At 39.0% G+C, this 22,216-nt stretch overlaps 1 protein-coding gene across 9 annotated transcripts in view; it reads left to right on the top strand.

Annotated features, from left to right (window-relative positions):
- Nucleotides 1–22,216, top strand: part of ZZZ3 (zinc finger ZZ-type containing 3) — a 122,107-nt gene that overhangs the window by 18,024 nt on the left and 81,867 nt on the right. The window contains exon 2 of one of the 9 annotated variants that reach the window (XM_050804995.1): nt 8,032–8,111. The exons of the other annotated variants lie outside the window; for them this stretch is intronic. The gene's annotated coding sequence lies outside the window, so the exon portion shown is untranslated. The remainder of the gene's footprint in view (nt 1–8,031; nt 8,112–22,216) is intronic. 9 annotated transcript variants of the gene reach the window in all.

The following is a 22,216-nucleotide window of genomic DNA, read 5'->3' as shown; positions in this document are numbered from 1 at the left end:
ATAATGTTAAAATTGTCTTCAACATTATAAGAACTTAAAAAATATTTAGGATAGTTTTAAACCACACAGTATTAGTATCATGAGTTTGATATACTTAATTTCAATATTCTAATTAACCATGGAGGTTGGGCAGTCACTTACGTACGGGAATAGTTTTGCTGTCTTAAGCAAGTTGAGATTCCTGTGACATACTTTATGTCCACAGTTCAGTTACCATCTCTTGACAGGCTGTTTATCAGCCTGACATTGGCCTTGGAATCTGCCTTTGTCTAGGTGGTTTTTCTTATGTCACAGATGGACATAATGAACCGTTAGTAAAAATTGTCGGTATGGTAACAGTGGAACTCTAAGTTGATGTTGGTTTCTTCTGAATTGAAGTTTAAGACCTTTTGTAATTTTTTTGTAATTGCTTTTTAACTCTATTGCCAGATCAAGTTTTGTAAACCTCACCCAGATTACTTCACCACTTGATTGGATTCCAGGAATCCATTTTCTGTCTGGCTGATGGCACAGGTTTTAGATCATTTTAAAGACATTAAGGAACTAAGAGATATTGATAGCTTTTGTTAATTTGTTGTTACACAAAGTATGCCAGAAGACTAGGAACAGCATAAAGTCTTATTTTTAAAAAGGAAAGCAGTAGTTTTGGAGATTGTTTTCCTAGGTATGCCTTGGAAAAGAGGCAGAGAAATACAGGCTTAGCTTATCAGCATTAAGAACATTTCATTAATAGTGTAAAATAAACTTTCTTAAATACTGTTAGCAGGAATTAATGTCAGACTTTGAGAGAAGTATCTAAAGTATCTAAAGAAGTATTTTGTCCATTTTAATATTTTCATTAATGTTTTGAATACATGTACAGTTGTGCTTATAAAATGTCAGAACAATTTAGCTGGCAAGGATAACTAAAACAACTTGTAAGTTCTGTCTGAAACTACAGGCAGAAACCTATAGTGTGAGCTGCTTAAAAGTGTGGAATTAAAAAAATATGGAATTCAGATAGAAAAAGTTATATGACTAAAATTTTGTTCAATTAATCAATGTTAAGGCATTGTATGTACTAAGAGAATAAAAAATGTATTGCTTTATTCCTTCAAGGAGACTATAATTGAATAGGGAATATAGATATATCAAACTATACATTGTGATTTTATGATAGAATTATTAAGCATTATGGGAGCAAAGGAGAGAGCAGTTAATTCTGATGGATCATTGAATTAGCCTTTGAGGAATAAGAGTTTTCTAGGAATTGAAGAGGAGAGAAAGTCATCTCCTTTCTTTCCCTCCCAATTCTTCATTAAGGTACTGAAAAATCAGATTTAGGTCAGTGTTTATGAAGACAGATGTATTTGTGGGCAAATAAAGAGTAGATTAGAATGAGAGATTAATTAGGCTACTACAGTTGTTTAAATAGAATGATGATGGCCTGAGCTGGAGCAATAACAATAAAGCAGAAAGAGTAGATAGTTTTTTTTTTTTTTTTTTTTTTTTTGAGACATTTTGGAGATAGAATAAATAGGGTTTATTGATTGTATATTTTTGAGTTTGAGTTTATATGGTCTCAGACATCCAACTGGTGAGTTGCTTAAAAAAGAAAAAAATAAAGAACTACCAGGCTTCATTAATAGGATTTTGTCCATAATAAGGGATATAATATTTATTCCATGTTGGTTAGGACACATTTACAATGTTGGCCTTATTTCTGAAAGCTACACTTTAAGAAAAGTAAATGAAAAGATAGATATGTCAGGAGGATAACCCATGAAAACCTTTGAAGGAATTGAGAGTGCTTTCTGTGGAGAAGGAAGACTTTATAGGAATGAGTGAAGGAGGGAAGGGGACAGTTGTTTTCAGGTAATGCAGGGCTGTAATGAGTTGTTCCACAGAGCAGAATTAGATCTGGGATATCACCAGACTTTTTTTTCTGAGAACTAGGGTATTCTCTTAACTGCAGTTACAATGATCAAAATTAGGAATTTAACATTAATATGTTATCTAATTTACAGTCCACAATCAAATTTTGTCAATTATCTTAATAATTACATTCAGAGCTTTTTAAAATCAAAGATCATACATTGCATTTTATGTCTCTCCAGTCTCTTTTAATCTGGAACAGTTAGTCAAATTGTTTTTTTAATTAATTTTTTTTTTTTTGGAGACTGGGTCTCACTGTGTTACCCAGCCTGGAGTGCAGTGGTGTGATCATGGTTCACTGCAGCTTCCACCTCCCAGACCCAGGCAATCTTTTCATATCAGCCTCCCTAATAGCTGGGACCACAGGTGCGTGCTACCATGCCTGGCTAATGTTATGTTTTTTTGTAGAGACAGAGCGTCACTGTATTATCCAGGCTGGTCTCCAACTCCTGAGATCAAGGGATCCTCCTGCCTTGGCCTCCCAAAGTGTTAAGATTACAGGTGTGAGCCACAGCACCTGGCCTCACATTTCTTTATGTATTTATATTTTGAGACAGGGTCTCACTTTGTCACCCAGGCTGGAGTACTACATGAATTTGGCTCACTGTAGCTTTGACCTCCCAGACTCAAGTGATCCTCCTGCTTTAGCCTCCCAAGTAGCTGGGATTATAGGCCTGAGCCACCATGTCCGTCCTAGCCTCAAATTTCTTGACATTTTTTAAGAGATTAGGCGAGGTATTTAGTGTCCCTCAGTTTGAATTTCCAGTGTTTTCTTGTGGTTAGATTCAGGGTGAGTACACTGATACTTTCAATTCCAGCCACTGAAGTGTATGTTCACATTTCCTACCCTTCCGTATTTGTGATATCTTAAGTTTTTTTGCTTCATGTTTAAAAATACCTTTTTGGTTGGGCACATCGGTTTATACCTGTAATCCCAGCACTTTGGGAGGCCAAGGGAGGAGGATGCCTTGAACCCAGGAGTTTGAGACCAGTCTGGGCAACATAGCGAGACCTTGTCTTGCCAAAAAAAAAAAAAAAAAAAAAAAAAAAAAAATGCCAGGCCGGGCGCAGTGGCTCATGCCTGTAATCCCAGCACTTTGAGAGGCTGAGGCGGGTAAATCATGAGGTCAGAAGTTTGAGACCAGCTTAGCCAATATGGTAAAACCCCATCTCTACTAACAATACAAAAATTAGCCGGGCCTGTAGTCCAAGCTACTTGGGAGGCTGAGGCAGAAGAATTGCTTGAACCTGGGAGGCAGATGTTGCAGTGAGCCTGGATCGTGCCCCTGTACCAGCCTGGGCGACAGAGTGAGACTCTGTCTCAAAAAAAAGAAAAAACAAAAAACCAGGCTTGATGGCTTGTGCCTGTAGTCCTAGCTACTCAGGAGATTTAGGTGGGAGAATTGCTTGAGCCCAAGAGTTCAAGGTTGCAGTGAGCTGTGATGTGTTACTGCACTCTAGCCTGGGCAACAGAGCAAGACCTAGTCTGGAAAACAAAAAATATTCCTTGTTAGCAATTTGAAACTATAATCAAGAAATGAAAAGGGGGTGTCTTGTGATTTAAGAGACTCCTCTAATTTGGAAAAAGAAAGCAATTTTGAGTGCCCACTTTATGCCAGACGTTCCATAATCTGATATGGAATGATAATTATTCAAGATTGATGTGCCTTTTTCTTTCATGGAAGAGAAAAGTAGTTAATCTCTCCTCAGAGAGGTTGTAATTTGTTACCAGGTATCTAACTGCAATGGCCTTAATCATTCCTCTGTGACAGGGCAGCTAAGTGTCAGAAAAGCCACTAGGGTATGTCTTCTAGGCTAAATAACTTCTGAGAGCCCTTTTAGTCATTGCGTTGGAAATTTACTTGGTTTTTCTGTACCATTGTTTTTGTTTTTGTTTTCGATGGAGTTTTGCTCTTGTTGCCCGGGCTGGAGTGTAATGGCGTGATCTTGGCTCACTGCAGCCTCCGGCTCTTGAGCTAAAGTGATTCTCCTGCCTCAGCCTCCCAAGTAGCGGGGATTACAGGTACCCGCCACTCCACCTAGCTAAGTTTTGTATTTTTAATAGAGATGGGGTTTCACCATATTGGCCAGGCAGGTTTCACCATGTTGGCCAGGATGATCTTGAGCTCCTGACCTCAGGTGATTCGCCCACCTTGGTCTCCCAAAGTGCTGGGATTACAGGAGTGAGCTACCACACCCGGCTCAACTGGTTTTTTAAATTTAAAAATTGATTAAGCATTTAAAAAAAATTCAATGAGATAATCAAATTAGTTAAACTAAATTAGACATTTTTCTTTCATTAGTAATACTAAAACACTTAAAGCTACATTGAGTGATAGCAAATTAGTAAAGCCTATTATAAGTCTTCTATGTAAAGTATGCTTCAGAAGTATATTTTAATGAACTTTCTTGCATAGTCATTTAAAAATGCATTTAGAATTTTTAACAAATGAAGCTTTATCTTAAAAGCCACCTGACAGTGTCCTTCAAGGATGGAAACATTTATGTTCTATGACCCAATAAGTCTGTTTTAAGGTAATAATCAAATGCAGACACAGAGTGTGCAAGAATGTTAATCACAGCATTTTTAATAATAAATCGTAAAATATCAGAAGCAATGTCCTAACAGAATGGAAATGATTAAATTAGAAACTATTTATACGGTTTTATATGGCCATTAACAATTTTAGGCTGGGCGGTATGGCTCACGCCTGTAATCCCAACATTTTGGGAGGCCAAGACAGGAGGATCGCTTGAGCCCAGGAGTTGGAGATCACCCTGGGGTTACCCAGGGAGACCTTGTCTCTACTAAAAAGAAGAAGAAGAAAAAAATTAGCCAGGACATGGTGGTGCGCACACCTGTAGTCCCAGCTACTTGGGAGGCTAAGCTGGGAGGTTAGTTTGAGCCTGGGAGATCAAGGCTCCAGTGAACAGTAATCTCGCCACTGCATTCCAGCCTGGGTGACAGAGTGAGACCCTGTCTCTAAAAAATAAAAAAAATCCCAAACAATTTAGCCCTTAATTATGTGGCTTAAGTGGGGAATAAATGCAGGATGCCGAAAGTGTGTGTTGTGTAAATTCTGATTTTAAAAATGCTCGTTGAAATAAGAATGGAAGAGAATACACTAGTATTTTATTTTTTATTTTTTTTATTTTTTTCATTTATTTTTTTGAGACGAAGTCTTGCTCTGTCGCCCAGGCTGGAGTGCAGTAGCGCAATCTCAGCTCACCGCAACCTCCACCTCCCAGGTTCAAGAGATTCTCCTGCCTCAGCCTCCCAAGTAGCTGGGATTTCAGGTGTGCACCACTGAGTCCAGCTAATTTTTGTGTTTTTAGTAGAGACAGGGTTTTGCCATGTTGGCCAGGCTAGTCTCGAACTCCTGATCTCAGGTGATCCACCCACCTTGGCCTCCTAAAGTGCTGGGATTACAGGAGTGAGCCACTGCACCTGGCCCTACACTAGTATGTTAAGTGGTTGTTGAAATGGGGTAAGCTATTTTGTACTTTTTATTATTGATGTGTCTAAATTATTGTATTTTGTATAATTATCCATTCATTTGAGTTGTTTGATGTACGCATTTCCAAATGAGGTTAAACAAAATGACACTCTGCCTTCTTGTTCTAGCTGTCTTGTCTATTTACTTAGTGTTACATCTTTCCCACTTTTTTTTTAAGAGGTGGTTTCACTGTTTAAAATTGCCCCTAAGTATAGTGCTAAAGTGCTGTCTATAGTGTTCCTAAGTGCAAGAAGGCTGTGATGAAAAGTTACAGTGCTGTTGACTTGTGAGTTCAGTGTTTATGAATCAACAATATAAAAGTGTTTTTAGGCTGGGCGTGGTGGCTCACGCCTGTAATCCTAGCACTTTGGGAGGCCGAGGTGGGCCGATCACTTGAGGCCAGGAGTTAGAGACCAGTCTGGCCAACATAGTGAAACCCCATCTCTACTAAAAATAGAAAAAATTTAGCTGGGCTTGGTGGCACACACCAGTAATCCCAGCTACTCAGGAGGCTGAGGCATGAGAATCGCTTGAACCTGGGAGGCGGAGGTTTCAGTGAGCCGAGATCACGCCACTGCTGCACTCCAGCCTGGGCAGCAAAGTGAGACTCTGTCTCGAAAAGTAATAAATAAGTAAGTAAGTAAGTAAATAAATAAAAGTGTTTTTAAATAAAAGCACAGATAAAACAAGGATATGTGTCATTAGGCTGTTGAAAATGTTTTAATCAGAGGCTAGCAGGAACTTCACTCTGATTTTCTCTTAGTATTGAGTATTTGATAATTCAGTGTTCATGGCAACTTTATGAGAATCAACTATATATGATCTGTTATGGCACTTAGGGTTTTTGAAATATTGAAACTAGCTTGGGAACTCCTTTACCTGGTGTCCTATAGATTTTTAGAGGTGGCAGAGAATCAAGCTTAGAGGTTGGTTAATATGCTGGGAAAAGTTTTTGTGCCCTCTGAAGACAGTACAAATGCAAGAATTTAGAGCGGTGGTGCATATCTGATAAGATTCAAGGTCTCAGTATTTTGATATTCAGACCTTGACATTGATATCAAAAGATATTTCAGGGAGGACTCTGTCCCATGAGAAATGGTAAAATATCCTAACTCATTATGAATCTTTACCTTCATTTGTCTCATTTAGATTATTTTATTTGCTTTTAAGACTTTTCCTAGTCTTACTTGTTCTTGATTGTTGTGTTGACAGAAACTATTGAAAATTTTTAAGACAGATGGAGCATGGCTTTTAGAGAGGATTAAGTAGTCATTTATTAATACCTGTGACTGGCTTAAAAAAAAACTGACATTAAATAACATCCTTAAGGATAAATATTACTAAATTAATGGAAATTTTGACTTTTTTCTTAAATTTAACTAATTGACAAATTTAAAAAATATTTAAAGCAAGCAAAGAAGTAAAATTTTTTTGGTAAGCATTTTCAAAATGCAGTATACAGTTTAGACAGCTATAAGATATAGCTCTGTGAGGAAAACTGTAAGTTGATGAAAGGGAAACATTTGTAAAAATTAAATATATAGATGGATTTTTACATCAGGCATTTCACCTAGGCCTTGCTGAATTATTTATGCTTCATTTATGAATGTTCATTGAAGATGAATGGCTGTCCAGAGCTGAGATTATGTCTTAATGATAAGTACATAGTACACAGTATGTGCTAAACTAATGTATCTTGAAATGAATCAGTCTTGCTAGTCCAATAATCATTTTCAAGTTAGTCTGTTCCAGGATTTAACAACCTGGTTTGGACCTAAGAATGATATATGGTGCCTTCTTATCTCATTTCGACCTAAGAATGATATATGGTGCCTTCTTATCTCATTTCTTCTTCTAAGTCATAGATCAACAAAGGGATTTTATGGAACTGAAAAGTCCAGGGTATTTATCTGGGTTCAGGCTGAGTTAAGTCAGAATGTTTAAACAATGTCATACTAGTGCTCTGCTTCTGTTGCTTGACTGCTGACAAATTCAGCTTTATTTTTTGCTACCTGCAAGAAGAGTTTTATCTACCTGCCTTCTCTGTCTCATTAGCTATTGTCTTAGTCTGTTTGGGCAGCTGTAACAGAAAACCATAGACTGGGTACAAATAAACAACCGTCATTTACTTCTCATGGTTCTGGAGGCTAAGAAGTCCAAGGGCAGACTAAGTGTTGGCAAGGGCCCAGTTCCTGGTTTATAAGTGGCCATCTTCTCACTGTGTCCTCACATGGCTGAGGGGGCTTAAACTTGACTAAACCCAATCAAAGTAAAGGTAATGCTAGAAGAAAATTAATTTTGATCTTAAAAACCCTTTACTTGATCACATTATATAAATATTAACTCTCTTATTGGCTTATGATATGCTATGGTTTGAATGTCCCATCCAAAACTCATGTTGAAACTTAATCCTCAATATGGCACTATTGAGAGATAGAGCCTTTAAGAGGTGATTGGATCATGAAGTCTCTGTCCTCATGAATGGATTAATGGACTAATTGGTTAATGGATTAATGGGTTATCATGGGAGGGGAACTGGTGGCTTTATAAGAAGAGAGACCTAAGCTAGCACATTAACACGCTCAGCCTTCTCACCTTGTGATACTCTGTGCTACCTCAGATCTCTTCAGAGAATCCTCCTGAGCAAGAAGGCTCTTACCAGAGGCAACTCCTTGACCTTGGACTTCAGCTTCCGTAACTGTAAGAAATAAATTTCTTGGCTGAGTGTGGTGGCTCATACCTGTAATCCCAGCACTTTGGGGGGCAGAGGTGGGAGGATTGCTCGAGTCCAGGAGTTCAAGACCAGCTTGGGCAACATAGAACTCGTCTCTATTTAAAAAGAAAGAAAGGAAGGAATTTGTTTTCCATAAATTACCTAATTTGTGGTATTCTGTTACAAGCATAGAAAAGGGACTAAGCTTGCTTCTTTTAAGTTTTCTAGTGTTGGAGATAAATAGGAAATAAACATAACTGTCCCTTTTGGCATCAGGCCTTATATAGTGCCTTTTGTTTGGTACCCATGCCTCTCCATAGATAGATGGATATCTTTTCCATCTCTACGAACAAAGAGAATGATTTTATAGGAGAGACTGAATGACTTACAAAGAAGTATTAAATTCTCACCTCTAATTCTCTGTTAAGTGATATCATTTATTAAACAAGAAACATACCACAGGAAATAGTAATAGACCTGTCAAAATCTCTTCTTCTGATTAGCACTGGGTTTCTCACAAATTTCATACAATTAGGGTACAGTTGTCATTGATATTTTCAAATTAATCTCTATTTTAGCTTCTTTAAAACTTGAATGTTGACGGCCATTGGGAGGAATTGTCTTATCATAGATCATGTATCTATTTTTCAGACATACCCCCTTTTGGAAGAAGAGCCTCATTCTTTTTTTTTTTTTTTTCTATTATTATACTTTAAGTTCTAGGGTACATGTGCACAATGTGCAGGTTTGTTACATATGTATACATGTGCCATGTTGGTGTGCTGCACCCATTAACTCGTCATTTACATTAGGTATATCTCCTAATGCTATCCCTCCCCGCTGCTCCCCACAACAGGACCCGGTGTGTGATGATCCCCTTCCTGTGTCCAAGTGATGTCATTGTTCAATTCCCACCTATGAGTGAGAACATGCAGTATTTGGTTTTCTGTTCTTGCCATAGGTTGCTGAGAAGAATGGTTTCCAGCTGCATCCATGTCCCTACAAAGGACACAAAAACATCTTTTTTTATGGCTGCATAGTATTCTATGGGGTATATGTGCCACATTTTCTTAATCCAGTCTGTTACTGATGGACATTTGGGTTGATTCCAAGTCTTTGCTATTGTGAATAGTGCCTCAATGAACATACGTGTGCATGTGTCTTTATAGCAGCATGACTTATAATCCTTTGAGTATATCCCTAGTAATGGGATGGCTGGGTCAAATGGTATTTCTAGTTCTAGATCCTTGAGGAATCGCCACACTGTTTTCCACAATGGTTGAACTAGTTTACAGTCCCACCAATAGTGTAAAAGTGTTCCTATTTCTCCACACCTCTCCAGCACCTGTTGTTTCCTGATTTTTTAATGATTGCCATTCTAACTGGTATGAGATGGGTAGAAGATCCTCATTCTAAGCGTTTATAGAATTATTACAATGCAGAGAGCCATAGAGTCTTACAGATTGAACTCAATTTAGGCATCGCCTATAATCCCAGCACTTTGGGTGGCCGAGGTAGGTGGATCATGAGGTCAGGAGTTCAAGACCAGCCTGGCCAACATGGTGAAACCCTGTCTCTACTAAAAATACAAAAAATTAACTGGGTGTGGTGGTGCATGTCTGTAATCCCAATTACTTGGGAGGCTGAGACAGGAGAATTGCTTGAAACTGGAAGGTGGAGGTTGCAGTGAGCCAAGATTGTGCCACTGCACTCCAGCCTGGACAACAAGAATGAAATTCCATCTCAAAAATAATAATAAAAAAAGACTTAGCTTCATATTCTGGCTTTATTAGTTGTGTGATCATAGGCATTTCTTGAGTCTGTTGCCATATTCTGTTTAGGAAATGAATATGATGTCTCACCTGTCTACTTTTGAGATTGTGGAAATATAATGAGCAAGTTCTTTGTTATTGTAAAGCACAGTGTCAGTAGAGTGGATAAGACTTTGTATTCTGCCACTTAACTAGCTTTGCAATACTGGAAATTTTTTTTTTGAGATAGGGTCTCAGTCTGTCACCCGTCCTGGAGTGCAGTGCTATGATCTCAGTTCACTGCAGCCTCAACCTGCTGGGCTCAAGATGAATCCTCACACCTCGCCCCCTGAGTGGCTGGGCCCACAGGCAGCTGTCATCACATCACACCTGGCTAATTTTTGAAATTTTTTGTGGAGATGGGATTTCGCCATGTTGCCTAGGCGGTCTCGAACTTCTGGGCCGAAGTGATCTGCCCGCCTTGGCCTCCTGTATTTAATATTCTTAAGCCTCTGTTTTGTCATCTGTTAAATAGGGATAATATTAGTACCTGCTTCCATAGGTTTTTGAGAGTTTTAAATAAGATTTTATTTATATATATATATAATATAGTATGTGGTATATTGCACATAATAAATGCTGGCAATCATTATTTCATTTGTTGATTTTTGTACTATGTGCCGGGGCTACTCTACATGATTTATTTCAGTTAATTCTTAGGACAATTCTGTTTGGTAGGAATGCTTCCCCACCCCCCGCCAATTTAACAAGTAAGAAATGGTTGTTAGGTCACAGCAAGTAAGTGGTTAGTTGGGAGTGGAACAGACAAATACTACATAATTAGGTTTTGGTCAATGACAGATCGCATATACCATGGTGGGGCCCATGAGATTATAACAAAGCTGAAAAATTCCCATTGCCTAGTGATGTGGTAGCTGTTATAAAGTTGTACTGTAATGTTGTACTCATGTGTTTGTGGTGATGCTGGTGCAAAGTAAACTGCACTACAGTATGGCACATACAATTATGTATAGTATACAATTATGTATAGTACATTGCAACCTTGACCTCCTGGCCTCAAGTGGTCCTCCCACTTCAGCCTGCCCAGTAGCTGGGACTATAGGTGTGCACCACCACACCCAGCTAATTTTTGCATCTTTTGTAGAGGTGGGGTTTTGCCATGTTGCCTAGGCTGTTCTCAAACTCCTGGGCTCAAGTGATCCACCTGCCTCTGCCTCCTGAAATGTTGGGATTAAGGCATGAGCCTTTGTACCCGGCTTTGATCACATTTATTATTGTACTCTTGTTCCTCTCCCATTATACACTGAGTTCACATTCACACAGCAGCCAGAATAATCTTTTAAAAACGTATGTTAGATTATGTGTCATTTTCTTCATTTACTTCAATAGAATAAATAATCCAAATAAAAAGAAACATGAAACAAATACTGATCAAGGCCGAGCTCAGTGGCTCACGCCTGTAATCCCAACACTTTGGGGAGCCGAGGCAGGCAGATCGTCCTCTGAGGTCAGGAGTTTGAGACCAGCCTGGCCAGCATGGTGAAACCCCATCTCTACTAAAAATGCAAAATTATCCAGGCATGGTGGCGCATGCCTGTAATCCTAGCTGCTCAGGAGGCTGAGGCAGAAGAATCACTTGAACCTGGGAGGCGGAGGTTGCAGTGCGCCATTGCACTCCAGCCTGGGCGACAAAGGGAGACTCCATCTCAAAACAAACAAACCCATCAAATTTCTGCTATAGCTTAGAGAGCTCTTTATGGTCTGGCATCTGTCTACTTGAAAGCTCATTTTATGATACTTTTTCCCTTTGCCTGTTAGGTTTCAGCCTCATTGGCCTTGTTCCAGTTTTGCCCATTTCTGTTTCAAGGCCTGTACAACTACTATTCCCCTTCAGACTTTTTAAAATAACCTTACTGATTTATTCTCCATACTTAGTTTGAATAATGTCCAAATAATAATGTTTAATGAATGTTTTCTAGGCACAAAGAAAATGAAAAATAAGATAGGCTTTGCTACAAAACAGTTTTAATGGATGAAACAGACAAGTAAATAGATTAGTGTAGTAAATAGTAATCTTGAAATTCCTAGTGGGGGAATAGTTTGAGGGAGGGTAAGCAAGCTTACTGTCTTATAGTCACTTTAGCCTTGCTTTTAACTAGAGTAGCTTTACTTTCTCTTTTTCCAGGACATAATTTATTTAAGGATTCTTACCTTTAAAAAGTTTAAAAAACACTTTTTAAAGGCAAGTGGTATGGTAAGAGCTATGAACAGGGTTCCCTGGGGACCCAGGTTCTTGGAGTAGGTGGGTGCATCTGATTTGTGACTTAAAGAACAAGGTAAATGGTAGGTGAGCAAGGAAGGGCAAGATGTTTGGGGCAGAGGTAATCGTTTTTGGCTGTTCATCATTGGAACTTTTAAATAATACATACCTCTACATTTTGTGATAGTTCATCAAGCTATAGGTTTATTATTTTGCACTTCTCTTTACGTATACTGTCTTTCAGCAGAAAAGTTAAAAGTAATAAAAAATTTTAAAAAGACAAAAAATGGCCAGGCACAATGGCTCATGCCTGTAATCCCAGCCGTTGGGGAGGCCAAGGCAGATAGATCACCTGAGGTCAGGAGTTTGAGACCAGCCTGGTCAACATGGTAAAACCCCATCTCTACTAAAAATACAAAACTCAGCTGGGTGTGGTGGTGGGCACCTGTAGTCCCAGCTACTTGGGAGGCTGAGGCAGGAGAATTGCTTGAAGCCAGGAGGTGGAGGTTGCAGTCAGCTGAGATTGTGCAACTGCACTCCAGCCTGGGTGACAGAGCGAGACTTCGTTTCAATTCAAAAAAAGACAAAAAATAAATCACAGCTGGACTGAATTCCAGACCTGTGGAACGAGAAACTCCTATTTTCTTTTTTCTTGAATGTCATGGGTGATTCTGATACTTTGCTGTGATTGAAAACCTCTGTGATATGAGATTGAAATTTAGATCTGGTTAGCTGCTGGGGAAGATTTAGAGTAGAATTAGAGATGGAAAGGCCAGGTACAATTTGTATCTCCATTAAGATGCTTAGATTTTAACTTGTATCTTTGAAAGTGTTTTGTTTCTTGGATTTATTTTGAAATAACTTTATTGAGGAATACCTGGCTGTAAATGTTTAAAGTATATAATTTGTTATAAGTTTTGATAAATGTATATACTGTGCAACCATCACTGCAATCAAGATTATTACCAAATTCATGTCCCCAAAGTTTTCTCATACTATTTTCTAATTTCTCCCTACTGCTGCTCTCACCTCTCCCACATCCCCTGGTAATTACTGATCTGCATTCTGTCACCGTAGAGGGATGCTAGATTGGTGTCAAAACCTCTTTTCTATATTTGTATAGATGATCTTATGTTTTTTTTTTTTTTTTTTTTCAGTTTTGTTTTTTTAGTCTGTTAATATAGAGTGAATTGCATTGAACCATCCTTATGTACATGTAAGCCAGTCTTAACATTTTGGGGATAAACACCATTTGGTCATGGTGTATTATTTTAAAAATATTATTAGATTTGGTTTGTTAAAAAGTTATTTGGAGTTTTGCATCTATGTTTATGAGGAATATAGGTTTGTAGTTCAATTTTCTTGTAATGTTTTTGTCTGAGTTTGAAATTAGACTAATGCTGGCCTCATGGAATGAGTTGGGAAATCTTCCTCTTCAGTTTTCTAGAAGAGTTTGGGTAGAATTAGGATTATTTTTTCCTTAAATGTATATCAAGTGGCATAGTCAGAATTTACTAGTGAACTCATCTTGGCTTGGAATTTATTTGTTGCTAAGTTTTTACCTATAACTTCACTTTCTTTTAGGATATTTAAGAAATAATTTCTTGAGTGAGTTTTGGGGAGTTTGCGGTTTTTCATGGAATTTGTCCGTTTCATCTAAATAGTTGGGTTTATTGACATGAAGTTATTTGTAATGTCCTCTTATCTTTTTTTTTTTTGGAGACAGAGTTTTGCTCTTGTCGCCCATGCTGGAGTGCAGTGGCATGATCTCGGCTTACTGCAACCTCCGCCTCCCAGGTTCAAGCGATTCTCCTGCCTCAGCCTCCGGGTAGCTGGGATTACAGGCATGCGCCACCGTGCCTGGCTAATTTTGTATTTTTAGTAGAGATGGGGTTTCTCCATGTTGGTCAGGCTGGTCTCGAACTCGCAACCTCAGGTGATCCGCCCACCTTGGCCTCCCAAAATGTTGGGATTACAGGCGTGAGCCATCGCCTCTGGCCTATTCTCTTATCTTTAAAAAAAAATGAGGTATACGCTTAACCATAAAAATCACCCTTTTAGGTGTACAATTTGGTGATTTTTAGTACATTTACAAAATAGGGCAACCATCAACAGTACCTAATTGCAGAATACTTGCATCACCCTAAAAAGAAACCCCATACCTATAGCACTCACTTTCTACCATTTCCCCCCTCCCACAGTCTCTGCAATCACTTATCTCCTTTTTGTCTCTATGGATTTGTCTATTGTGGACTTCCTTCCTTCCTTGCTTGCTTGCTTGCTTGCTTGCTTGCTTGCTTGCTTGCTTCCTTCCTTCCTTCCTTCCTTCCTTCCTTCCTTCCTTCCTTCCTTCCTTCCTCCTTTCCTCCTTCCCTCCTCCCTCCCTCCTTCCCTCCCTCCCTTCCTTCCTTCCTTCCTTTCCTCCCTTCCTCCCTTTCTCCATTCCTTCCTCCCTCCTTCCCCTCCCCTCCCCTCCCCTCCCCTCCCCTCCTTTTTTTCTTCTTTCAGAATCTTGCCCTTTTGCCCAGGCTGGAATGCAGTGGCACGATCATGGCTCACTGCAGCCTCAAACTCTCAGGTTCAAGCAGTCCTCTTGCCTCATCCTTCTGAGTAGCTGGGGCTGTGCAACTATGCCTGGCTAATTTTTTAATTTTTTTGTAGAAACGAGGTCTTACCACGTTGCCCAGACTGGTCTCGAACTTCTGCAGTTCAAGTGATCCTCCTGTCTAGGCCCCTCAGTGTGCTGGGATTACAGGTGTGAACCACTGCACCTGGCCTGTTCAGGATATTTTATATAAATGGGAGTCATACAATATGTAACATTTGTGAGTGACCTCCTTCAGTTAGCATGATGTTTTTAAGGTTCATCCATGTTCTAGTGTTTATCAATACCTCACTCCTTTATATGACTTAACAGTATTTCATTGTATTGATATGATATACCTTGTTTTGTTTATTACTCAGCAGTTGATGGACATTTAAGTTGTTTCCACTTTATAACTATTATGAATAATGCTGCTATGAACAATTTTGAGCAAGTTTTTGTGTGGACATATGTTTTCCTTTATTTTTGGGTGTATACCTAAGAATGGGATTCCAGGGTCATATGGTAATTCTATGTTTAACTTGTTGAGGAACTGCCAAACAATTTTCCAAAGCAGCTGCACCATTTTGCATTCCTACCAGCAATGTATAAGGGTGCACATAACTCTACATCTTTGCCAACATATATTTTTGTTGTCTTTTTTATTATATACATACTAGTGGGTGTGAAGTATCTCACTGTGGTTTTGATTTGCATATCCCTGAGGGCTAATGATATTGAGCATTTTTTCATGTGCTTATTGGCTATTTGTGTATCTTATTTGCAGAAATATCTGTTTAAGTCTTTTGCCCATTTTTAGATTAGGTTTATCTTTTTATTAAGTTGTAAGGGTTTTTATAGATAGAGAGATGATCACAAATATTTTCTCCCATTCTGTGGGTTATCTTTTTATTCTCTTGAGTTCTTTGAAGCACAAAAGGTTTTAATTTAGATGATCCCTATTTATCTGTATTTTTCTTTGGTTGCTTGTGCTTTTTCAATTTTTATTTTTTAATTGTGGCAGAACATATGTAACATAAAAATTACCATTTTAACCTTTTTTTTTTTTTGGAGATGGAGTTTTGCTCTCGTCGCCCAGGCTGGAGTGCAGTGGTGCGATCTGGGCTCACTGTAGTCTCTGCCTGCCAGGTTCAAGCGATTCTCCTGCCTCAGCCTCCATAGTAGCTGGGACTAGAGGTGTGTGCCACCATTCCCGGCCAATTTTTGTATTTTTAATAGAGACGGGTTTCACCATGTTGGCCAAGATGTTCTTGATCTTCTGACCTTGTGATCTGCCCACCTCGGCCTCCCAAAGTGCTGGGATTATAGGTGTGAGCCACTGTGCCCGGCCCCATTTTAACCATTTTTAAAGTTTACAGGTTAGTGGCATTAAATACAGTCTCATATAATGTGTAACCATCACCATGGTCCATCTCCAGAATGTTTTTCATTTTGCATAACTGTAACTCTACTCATTAAGCAGTGACTTGACATTTTCCCCTCCCTCAGTCCCTGGCAACCACCATTCTGCTTTTTGTTTTTACTAATTTGACAATTTTGGGTAAACTCATATAGTAAGTGGAATCACACATTTGTCCTTGTTAGTTACGCTTTTAGCATCATATGTAAGAAATTATTGTTTAATCCAAGGTCACAAAGATTTGCACCTATTTGCACAAAGATTTGTCAGCTTTTTTTTATTTTTAAAGACAGATTATCTCTCTCTGTCACCCAGACTGGGGTGCGGTGGCATGTTCTTGGTTCAGTGCAACCTCCTGGGCTCAAGTGATCCTCCCACCTCTGCCTCCCAAGTAGCTGGGATCACAGGCACACACCACTTTGCCCAACTAATGTTGTTTATTTTTTGTAGAGATGGGGTCTCTGTGTTGCCCAGGCTGGTTTCGAACTCCTGGGCTCAAGCTATGCTCTTCTCTCAGCCTCCTAAACTGCTGGGTTTACAGGTGTGAGCCACCATGCTTGGCAAGAACATTATCATTTTAGTGCTACATTTAGTGCTAAATGTGGCGCTACATTTAGTTCATCCTTAGTTAATTTTTGTATATGGTGTGAGGTAGGGGTTCAGTGTCATTCTTTTGTAGGTGGATATCCAGTTGTCCTAGCAGCATTTGTTGGAAAGATTAGTACGTCCTCATTGAATTGTTTTGGTACCCTTGTTGGGAAAATACCTATAGAACCATCTTTTAAAACATCTATAGAATCTATAGCAACATCTCTTCTTTCTTTCTTAATATTGATAATTTGTATTTTGTTCCTGATGAGTCTGTCTAGAGATTTGTCAATTTTATTGATTTTCCTTAAGGAATCAGCTATTGGTTCATTAATTTTTCTCTATTGCTTTTTTGTTTTCTATTTCATTGATTTCTGCTCATTATTATTTTTTCTTCTTTTTCTGTGGATTATAGTATCCTTTGTTTTCTAGTTTCTTAAGGTAGAAGCTGACATCATTTGAGACCTTCCTTTTTTTCTAACATATGTTTACTGCTTTAGATTTCTCTGTAAATGCTGCTTTTGCTGCTTCCCATATATTTTTATATGCTGCATTAATTCCCTTTGATTTCTTCTTTGACTTAATGGGTCATTTAGAAGCATGTTATTTATTTCCAGATATTTGAGGATTTTTGAGATGTATTTTTTTAATCACTGATTTCTGATTTAATTTCATTGTGGTCACAGTTTAAATGACTTGAATCTTTTTATGTTCATTTTTTGTTATTCCTTCCAAGTAACTGCTTCCAAATAACTAAACTGCTTGAAACTATTTTTGGACTATTTACAGTTGAAATGGCTGTATGAAAGCGATTTTTGATAAAGTTTAAATCTATCGCCTTGCTATTGGCTTTTTATTTTTTCTTTATGCTCTTTGTTCCATTCTCTTATTCTGCTGTCCTTTGGATTGAGTCTTTAAAACATGTTATTTTGTTTCTTTTGTTAGCTGTTTAACTATTACTTTTTTTCTGTTCATCTGCTTTTTAGTGGTGATTTAAAAATTTATAGTATACATCTTAATTTATCATAGCGTACCTTGAAGTGCTGTTATATAACTTTACATGTAGTGTAAGAATCTTACATTGTATGTCCCCTTTCCCACATTTGTGCTATTACATTTACCCCCATTTATGTTATAAACTGTACAGTATATTGGTATCTTTTTATCAGTTATTTATGTTTAAAAACTAAGGGGAAAAGGTTTTTTTTTGTTTTTTTTTTTTTTTTTTTTGAGACGGAGTTTTGTTCTTGTTGCCCAGGCTGGAGTGCAATGGTGCGATCTTGGCTCACTGCAACCTCTGCCTCCCGGGTTCAAGTGATTCTCCTGCCTCAGCCTCCCGAGTAGCTAGGATTACAGACATACGCCACCACGCCCGGCTAATTTTGTATTTTCAGTAGAGATGGGATTTCTCCATGTTGATCAGGCTGGTCTTGAACTCCTGACCTCAGGTGATCCGTCCACCTTGGCCTCCCAAAGTGTTGGGATTGCAGGCATGAGCCACTGCACTCGGCCAGGAAAAGTTTTTTATAGTTATCTTCATATTTACCATTTCTGGTGCTTTATATTCCTTTGGATACATCTAGACTTCCATCTAGCATCTTTTCCTTCTGCCTAAAGAACTTCTTTTAACATTTCCTATAATGCATGTCTGTCTATGATGGGTTCTTTTACTGTTTTAAGTTTGAAATAATTTTTATGTCGCCTTATTTTTTGAAGCACATTTTTTTGAGAGTAGAATTTTTGGTTGACAATTTTTTTCAGTACCTCAAAGATATACCTTACTGTCTTCTGGCATATGTTTCCACCGAGAAGTCTGCTGTCATTCTTACTTTCCTCTCTGTGCCTGTAGTGTGTTGTTTTTCTCTGCTTTTAAGACATTCTTTGTATTACTGACTTTTAAGCAGTTTGGTTATGAGCTGGCTTACTGTAGTTTTATTCATGTTTCTTGTGCTTGGGTTTATTGAGCTTCTTTGTATTTTGTTTTTTTGAGATGGAGTCTCGCTCTGTCACCCAGTCTGGAGTGAAGTGATGCAGTCTCACCTTATTACAGCTTCTGCTTCCCATGTTCAAGTGATTTTTGTGCCTCAACCTCCCGAGTAGCTGGGACCACAGGCACACAGCATCACTCCCCGCTGATTTTTGTATTTTTAGTAGATATGTGGTTTCACTATGTTGGTCAGGCTGGTCTCAAACTCCTGACCTCAAGTGATCCACCTTCCTTGGCCTCACAAAGTGCTGGGATTACAGCACTGAGCCACCATGCCCAGCTTATTGAGCTTCTTTGATCTGTGAATTCGTCATTTCCATCCTATTTAGAAAGTTTGGGATCATTTCTTCCAATATTTTTTCTGTTTCTCTTTTAGTCTTTTGGGGACTTCAGTTACCCATGTTATAGGTGTTTTGATGATATTCTACATCTCATTCATGGTTTTGTTTCCACTCTTGTTTCTATCTGTTAGATTTCTATTGCTATGACATCAGATTGATTGACCTTTTCTTTCCAGTATCTAATCCCAGCATAATTTTTCATTCCAAACTTTGTATTTTTCTAAGTAGAAGAATCAATTTGCGTTAAAAAGACTCCTGTATCTCTCCTTAGCATGCTTAATATGTCCATCTACCACTTCGAACATAAGAACTACAGTTATAACTGATTTAATATTCTTGTCTAGTGACTGTCATGTACAGTTCATTTTCTGTCAATTGCTTTTTCTGATTTTAAGTGGTATTTTCCTGCTTCTTCATATGATTTTGTTTTTTGAGACAAGATTTCACTGTCACCTAGGCTGGAGTGCAGGGGCATGATCGTGGCTCATTGCAGCCTCAGCCTCCTGGGTTCAAGCAAAACTCCCACCTTGGCCTCTCAAGAACCTGGAACTACAGGCATGCACCACCACATCTGGCTAATTTTTGTAGAAATGGGGTCTTGTCATGTTCAGGCTGGTCTCAAACTCCTGGGCTCAAGCAGTCGCCCACTTTAGCCTCCCAAAGTGTTGAAATTACAAGCGTGAACCACCACACTTGGCCTGTTTGGTAATTTCTGATTGGATTCCAGGCATTCTCAATTTTACCTTGTTTGGTGCTGGATGTTTTTTTTAATTTCCCATAAATATTCTTGGGCTCTGTTCTGGGATACAGTGGAGTTCATTGGAAATGGCTTTATCCTTTTGAGGCTTGCTTTTCTCTTTGTTAGGTGAGACCAGAATAGTCTTTAGTTTAGAGCTCAGTTTGCACCACTACTGATGGAGTGTGGTACTGAGCATTGTACTTCATGTCCCACGAATTATGAGGTTTTCTACTGTGGCTAGTAGGTTAACCAGTTACTCCCGACTATGTGAGCCACGTGTGGTGGTATGCTCGAGCTGGCTCATGAGAGCCAATTGTTAAAATATCAGGAAATTTGTGAGCTAGCTTAATTCTTTTTTTTTTTTTTTTTTTTTTTTTGAGACGGAGTCTCGCTCTGTCACCCAGGCTGGAGTGCGGTGGCCGGATCTCAGCTCACTGCAAGCTCCGCCTCCCGGGTTCACGCCATTCTCCTGCCTCAGCCTCCCGAGTAGCTGGGACTACAGGCACCCGCCACCTCGCCCGGCTAGTTTTTTGTATTTTTTAGTAGAGACGGGGTTTCACCGTGTTAGCCAGGATGGTCTCGATCTCCTGACCTCGTGATCCGCCCGTCTCGGCCTCCCAAAGTGCTGGGATTACAGGCGTGAGCCACCGCGCCCGGCCCTAGCTTAATTCTTAAGGGAATTAAATTATATAAACTTATAATTAAATCACTTATGAACAAAGATAGTAAATGCTCAAAACTCATTACTTCATGTAACTATATTATTTTATATTGCTATTTTTATGCACTCATGGTAATTTATATCTAGTGGGTCCTGTTTTTTTTTTTCCCCCCCTTCCTTAGACAGTCTCACTCTGTTGGCCAGGCTGGAGTTCAGTGGCGCAATCTCAGCTCACTGCAACCTCCCACCTCCCGGGTTTAAGCTAGTCTCATGCCTCAGCCTCCTGAGTAGCTGGCACCACAGGTGTGCACCAACATGCCCTGCTAATTTTTGTATTTTTAGTATAGATGGGTTTTCGCCATGTTGGCTAGGCTGGTCTTAAACTCCTGGCCTCAAGTGATCCACCTGCCTTGGCCTTCCAAAGTGCTGGGATTATAGATGTGAGCTGCTGCAGCCAGCCTTATTATGTTCTTATGGTAGAAACACTATGTAATGTATAATGTGTTGCCATGTATTTTTTTCAGATTCTCATTCACTGATATGTTGGTAGCTTGAAATTGGCTGTGGTGGAAGTTATATACCACAAACATTAGTAACCCTATAAACTAGGAACTACATACCACCTACCATTCAGTTATTACATGTTTTCTGGCATACTCTTGCCTGTGGATGTCTTTCCCTGTTGTACTGATCAGTACTCAGCTCAAGATTTAAGGAGGTCCCCTGCAGATTATCTGAGATCTTGCCTCTCCTTTATGCTCTCTCCTCTGTGGCACTATGTTCTGGGAGACTGTAGCTACCTTGGCCTCCCCTAAACTCCTCACTTCATTATCTTAACTCCAGAAAACCACTGAACTTGCTTGGGACACCTGCCTTTCTCTGCAGCTTAGAAATTTTCCAGTAAGTAAACTGGAGAAATTCTCCAGTAAGTAAATTGTAGGCTTTGCCCCATTTATTTTTTCTCTTTCATTGATCACCGTCCTGTGTTGTCTGGTTTCTTTTGTCAGAAATAATTTTCATACATTTTTTTTTGGTCCAGATTTTTAGTTGTTTCAGGTGGGAGCATAAGTTTCATGCCTGTTATTCTATCTTGGCAAGAAGCATAAGTCTCTTGAAAGAGTTTTAGATAGGCGAATGACATATCATTCTGTAGATCATGCATTTTTAAAGGATAAGACTTAATGAAAGCAGAGCTGGGCGTGGTAACTCACGTCTGTAATCCCAGCACTTTGAGAGGCTGAGGTGGGAGGATCACTTGAGCCCAGGAGTGCAGGACTAGCCTGGGCAACATGGTGTGAAACCCTGTCTCTACAAAAAATACAAAAATTAGCTGGGTGTAGTAGCATGCACCAGTAGTCTCAGCTACTTAGGAGGCTGAGGCGGGAGGATCATTTGAGCCTGGAATGTTGAAGGCTGCAGTGAACAGTGATTGAGCCACTACATTCCAGCCTGGGCAACAGAGTGTGAGACCCTGTCTCAGAGAGGAAAAAATAAAAAAGACTTAAAGTAGAGAGACTAATTAGAAGGCATTTGGGTTAGTTCAAATGACAGCTTAAGGTTGGTCATGGATGATGATAGTACAGAGGTAGGAACAATTTGAGAAATATTTAGGAGGAAGAATCTAGTTTAGGGTTTCTAAAAGGGTATATCATAACTCATTTACATCTGAATCTCCTAAATGATGATAAATGAAGATTGTATGCTCCATTCCAAGTTTATGGAATCTGAATTTTTTTTGTT

This window comes from Macaca thibetana, chromosome 1, assembly GCF_024542745.1.
Source record: "Macaca thibetana thibetana isolate TM-01 chromosome 1, ASM2454274v1, whole genome shotgun sequence".
In the NCBI taxonomy this organism is placed as follows: domain Eukaryota; kingdom Metazoa; phylum Chordata; class Mammalia; order Primates; family Cercopithecidae; genus Macaca; species Macaca thibetana.
Note: the sequence above shows the minus strand (reverse complement) of the source record. Positions and strands in the feature narration are given on the sequence as shown.